Source organism: Triturus cristatus, chromosome 1_2 (genome assembly GCF_964204655.1).
Source record: "Triturus cristatus chromosome 1_2, aTriCri1.1, whole genome shotgun sequence".
NCBI lineage: Eukaryota > Metazoa > Chordata > Amphibia > Caudata > Salamandridae > Triturus > Triturus cristatus.
The window spans coordinates 884,917,570-884,923,822 of NC_140580.1; positions in this window are offsets into that span (position 1 = coordinate 884,917,570).

Consider the following 6,253-nt stretch of genomic DNA (forward strand, 5'->3'; position numbering starts at 1 on the left):
ACAAGTTAATAACGCCCCAAATCAAAATTTAAATCCACAGGCGCAGAATGAGGTGTTAATGAGTCATCAGCAACAGGGTATAGATCTTCAGAGTCAATTGCCACCTGCCCCTAAACCAAATTTTGTGAGTCAAGCCAAGTACAGTGTGGACGCCGGATTTCCAGAAGGAAGTGGTAAGAAAACTTTTGTAACATCTCAGTTTCTTTTGCAGGACCCACTGATTGATTATGACCAGGAATGACGGTGTCCGAGGAAGGGGAGTGCGTACTTGGCGCATCCCTACCGGTAGATCAGTCAGGGCCTTACATAGAGGGTAAAGTAAAGGGAAATGATATTACCTTCTTGTTAGATACTGACGCTACCAGGTCTACTGCGAGAACAGACATTCCTAACCTGCCCCTCTCGGGAGAGAACATACAAGTTGTAGGTGTTTCAAACAAACGGATTAGCACTCCAATCACAGAACCCATGGAGGTGCGAATTGGTAATTTTAAAGAAATGCATAAGTTTGTGGTCTGCGATTCAAGCCCTGTAAACTTGCTTGGAAGAGACCTTTTGTGCAAAATGAATTGCACTATATTTTGCACACCGGATGGTGTCGCAATACAAACCCCAGATGAAGATGGAGTTTACAAGTTCATGTTAGGTAAACAGGGAACAGAAGTAAATGAATTATATTCGATGATGACACAAAATGAATTACCGCCCGGCAGAAGTCAAACTAACTGTAAATGCAGAAATATGGGATTTTACTGCAAAAGAAATAGGATTAATGGCAAATGTAGATCCCGTTAAAGTGACTGTGAAAGAAGGTGCTGTTTACCCAAACACCCGACAATACAAAATGAGTCCAGAAGTAAAGGCAGGTGTCGCAACAGAGATAGAGCGATTGATCGAACAAGGTATCCAGGAAGAAATAATGAGTAGCCCTTGTAACTCACCCATAATCTGCATTAAGAAACCTAACGGGAAATATAGGGTGGTACAAGACCTCAGGAAAATTAACAAGATTGTTGTACCATGCTGCCTAGTAGTACCTAATCCAGCTGTGATTCTTTATCAGATACCATGGAAAGCAGGATGGTTCACAGTGATCGATTTGTGTCATGCATTCTTTTCTATTCCATTGCATCCAGATAGCAAGTTTTTATTTTCGTTCAAATTTGAAGAGCATGTTTATGTCTGGAATCGTGTGCCTCAAGGGTACACTGAAAGTCCTTCAATCTTTAATCAGATTCTCAAAAGAAGCCTTGAATCTATCGTATTGCCCAGAGAGTCAGTCCTGGTGCAGTATATTGACGACCTATTGATGGTGTCAAACACATGAGAGGACTGTGTTACTGATTCAATTGCATTGTTAAATCATTTGGCAAAAGGTGGACATAAAGTGTCCCCTGAAAAACTCCAGTTTTGTAAAAATTCTGTTAAATACCTGGGACATCAAATAGAATTAGGTGTTTGAAGGGTGACCTCCGAAAGAATCAGAATAATAAGACAAATGCAGTTGCCACAAACCCAAAAAGAAATAAGAATGTTCCTTGGAATTGTAGGATATTGTAGACAGTATATTGTACGGTTTGCTTTACTATCCAAACCTCTGATACAAATGACCAGAAAAAGAGCAAACGATCCTATAGAATGAGATGAAGAAAGTGTAGAATCTTTAAGGAAGTTGCGCGAATGTTTGTGTGAAGCACCTGCTTTGGGCATGCCCGACTAGTCAAAAGAATTTGCATTATTCTGCTATGAGCGGGGTAATTGTGCGCATTCAGTCTTAATACAGAGACATGGATTAATGAGAAGGCCAGTGGCCTATTTTTTTGCTACCTTGGATCCTGTGGCCTGTGCATTACCAGGTTACCTGAAAGCTGTGGCTGCAACTAGCGTAAGCATAGAACAGAGTGAGTCAATTGTGATGGGACACCCTGTCAAGGTGTAAGTTCCTCATGCAGTGGTGATTTTACTGACCAGGACCCGAACACAGTACCTAACTCCCAGTAGGCTGACAAAATATGAAAGAATAATACTAGGAGCTGAAAATGTGACAATAGAGAGGTGTACTATTCTTAATCCAGCTACCTTACTACCTGATTCTTATGCAGAAGAAGTGAGAGATGAGGTTGAGCATGAATGTATTGACGTGACTGAACTTAGCACCAAACCACGTCCTGACATACAAGAGGAACTTTTGAAAAACGCAGAACATGAGCTGTTTGTAGACGGCTCCTGTATGAGACATAAGGAGGTAGGATTAAGTGCTGCTTACGCTGTATGTACATTAACTGGAATAGTCGAAGCATCCTATTTACCAGAGGTCAGATCTGCGCAAGTCGCTGAATTGATAGCTTTAATTAAAGCATGCAAAATTGGGAAAAATTGGAGAGTAACCATATTTACTGACAGTCAATATGGTTATGGGGTTGTGCATGATTTTGGCCAACTGTGGATGCAGAGGGATTTCCTGACTTCTTCAGGGACTCCTAAAAAAAATTAATTTTTGTGAAAGAATTACTTGAGGCAATTCAATTACCAAAAGAGGTAGCTGTGGTCAAGTGTGCTGCTCATCAATCAGGAAATGACTATGTTACAGCCGGTAACCGATATGCTGACCAGGTTGCCCAACATTGTGCAAGGCATAAGATTGCCTTAAACCAGAAAATCGAAACTTGTGGAATCAGCTGCCAACTTATGCTACTTCCAGGGAGTGGGGACCTGGGAGGAGGTGAAAGGTCTGCAGGCTGCAGTAGACATGAGAGAAAAGGAAGAGTGGGTGAAAATAGGATGTCAAAGAAGGGCAGAAGATGGTGTGTGGGTTTGTTATGATGGCAGACCAGTCATGCCAGACAGCATGCTTGCGCCAATGGCTAGAATGTACCATGGAGACACACATGGGCAGGGATGCAATGATTCGACTCTTTAAACAAGATTGGTTTAATGCAAAGTTCAGGAATGTAGGAGAGAGCCTTTGCCAGAGATGTTTAATATGTCAACAAATGAACCATGGCAGGAAAACTGTGGTCTGCATGGGAAAGATTGGAAAGGCAGAGGGACTTTTGTGAGACTCCATTTAGATATCATTCAACTGCCTGCTTGTCGAGGGTTGAAATATATACTTGTCATAGTTTGTTTATTTTCCAAGTGGGTGGAATCATACCCGACCCGAAGAAATGACAGCTTGACAGTGGCCAAACTTTTATTAAGACAACTCATTCCTAGATTTGGTTTTCCAGTAACGATTGAATCAGATCGAGGATCACATTTTAATAATGAAATAATTCAACTAATCTGTGTAGCGTTCAAAGTTGAACAGAAATTGCACTGCGCTTACCGTCCAGAGGCTTCTGGAGTGGTAGAACAATTGAATGGCATAATCAAGTCAAGACTCGGAAAGGTGTGTGCTTTGCCTCTTGTTCTGATCGGACTCAGAAGTATTCCAGACAGAAATACTGGATTGAGTCCACATGAAATACTCATGGGAAGAGCAATGAGACAAGCATGTGTACCAGGACACAAGCTGTTGAATATAACTGATGACTTGGTTTTGGAGTATTGCAAAGAGTTGGCTGACAGAGTGCGTTCTATCTCTCATCAGCTTGGGGAAGACGCTTTCAACAGACAGCTGAGCCACTCACATGATCTGAATCCTGGCGACTGGGTAGTTGTGAAGAATCACACTCGAGAATCGTGCTTAGCACCAAGGTGGGATAATCCGCATCAAGTAATTCTGACTACTTCAACAGCTGTAAAGTGTGCAGGGTTGCCCAATTGGATTCATGCAAGCCATACCAAAAGGGTGCCAGCTCCTGAAGAAGAACAGTTACAATTGAAACCAGATATCAGTGGTGCTGAAAGTTGTGCAGCTGAAGAACTTCCTATAGAAGATCCTGAAGTAGATGCCCAAGATCAACCAAGCACTTATCAGTATGACTGGATCCCAGTGGTGGACATACCTGAAGTACGTATAAGAACTAGAAGTCATACACAGTTAGATAGGCAGGAGGAGAGTGAGGAGCAGACAGGTATAGAAGAAGTCGCTCAGGAAAGTAGGGACCCAACTGTTAGGGAGCCTGAGCAGGAACAGATAGGGAGGGAACAATATACTCAGACAGAAGAAACTCAAAGCACTGTTCCGGAATCTGAGGAGGGACAGTTAGGACTTAGAGAAAACGTTCAGGCAGAAGAAGGTAAAGAGGTAAAAAGACCTGAACAGGACCAGATAGGCATAGAAACGCATGTTCAGGATACAGAAGAAAAACCAGACATCACTAATCCTGAACAGGGTCAGATTAAGGTAGATGAACCCATCCAGGCAGAACAGGCCGAAATAACAAGCCCTGGACAAGGTCAGATAGTGAGGAAATCAGAAGACGAAGCTGATCAAGTTGTGCCAAAATCTAAAGAAAATAAGAGGAGTCTTGAAGAACCTGGCAGTGCAGTGAAGTTTAAGAAAAGTCGAAAAGGTGATAATTGGCCAAGAATTATCAAGAGACTGAGATATCGACTTCAGACAATCAATGAAGAATCTGATCAAGTAAAGTAACTAGTCAATCTGGACCTTCCAAAGTAATACCAAAGCAAAGGAGTCAAAGGTTGAAGACATTGAATAACAAGTTCAAGGGTTCTGAATGGACAGATGTTATTCTTGAAGACTTTGAAAACCTCTATTTAAATGAAGAAAGTGATGAAGAACTGAATATTGAGCCAATCAAAGAAGAAGTGATACTGACCTGAAAGAGAGAAGGCACCTAAGGTGTTATCTCATACAAGGTTCTGAAGTTAAGAAGATATAATCTTCTTGCCCAAGATGTCTGATAATAATGTTGCTGGAAAACCAAAACAAGGCTGTATAAAGAAGTGTTGTAGGATCTGTATATGTAGTTTAATATTAGTCCTCATAATATGGGTGATATTAGCAATAGCTATTCCCTTTCTGATGGTTACTGACAAACAAAGTAGTACTAACACACACGCAGAAGTTTCAAGCCTTAAAGGAGATAGAGTAGACTTAGAAACACCAGATGAGCTAGATTTACACCACACTGTAGATAAGAATGAAACTGATTTAAATGTATTTGCAAATCTCTTAGTACATTATGTAGAAACTATGGAAGTGAGTGATTGCATGAAATTGCCAAGCTCAGTAGCTGAAGGAGTAACTTATCATCATTTACCATTGACCTATGGTATTTCATGTAGTGTACTAGCTAGTATATTCTATAGAACTGGAAAGCTTCAGTATTATTATTCAAATGTAGATGTAATATTTTCGGAAGTTCGCATGCGAAAGAGCATGAACCCTGTCCTTAGTACTAGAGACTCACAATTCATGGGTGAATATTTCCTAACAATGAAGCCAATAGATATAGCTGATGCACATAAACACAACTTAACCTGTAAATTGCACGAAGAAGAAAAGGTATTTTTGAATTAAGTAGAAAATAGGAGACAGGATTTCCAAAGAAGAGCCTCTGAACCGAAACCTCAGATACCTAAATGGGCTGAAAGGGAAGACCTTTTAGTAACTGGCAAGACTCATGCTGCTATGTCTCTGGAGTTTGAAAAGAAAGGGAAAATCTGTCTCTATAGACTTAAAACAGAATATAACAACGTATTTATTGGTTCCAGTGAATGTGAACATAACTTCTTAGTAATTGGGGGTTGGAGACTAAAAGGAGGAACTGATCCAGTATTCCCTGGAATTTATTATATTTGTGGAAAGAAAGCTTATTTTAGGTTACCTGATCACTGGTATGGGAGTTGCTATTTCAGAATAGTATTCCCTAAAGTCTATCATGTTAAAAGAATCACTGGAAACAATAACAACAGTAGTGGACTAACTAGATATAAAAGAGCTAGTTTTTCTGAAATAGTAGGTGATATATTTGGTGCATTGATACCTTCAGTGGCGGTTCTGCTAAATTCTCGAAAAATTTGTCAATTGTCAACAGTAGTTGATCGGTTATCTACTGACACTGCTGGAGGATTCCTACTGATTAATACAGAATTAGTTGCTGTCAGATCTATGGTTTTGCAAAATCGACTTGCCCTTGATATCTTATTGGCAAAAGAGGGTGGAGTCTGTAAAATGCTGAAAGCGCAACATTGTTGCTCGTATATACCTGATAAAAGTGTAGGTATTGGAAGATATATTAAAAATATTACCCATTTGGAAGAAGAACTGAAACCACTGGAGGTTTACAGTGTATGGAAGAAAATAACAAATAGTTCTTCTACCATCAGTAGTTGGTTCTCT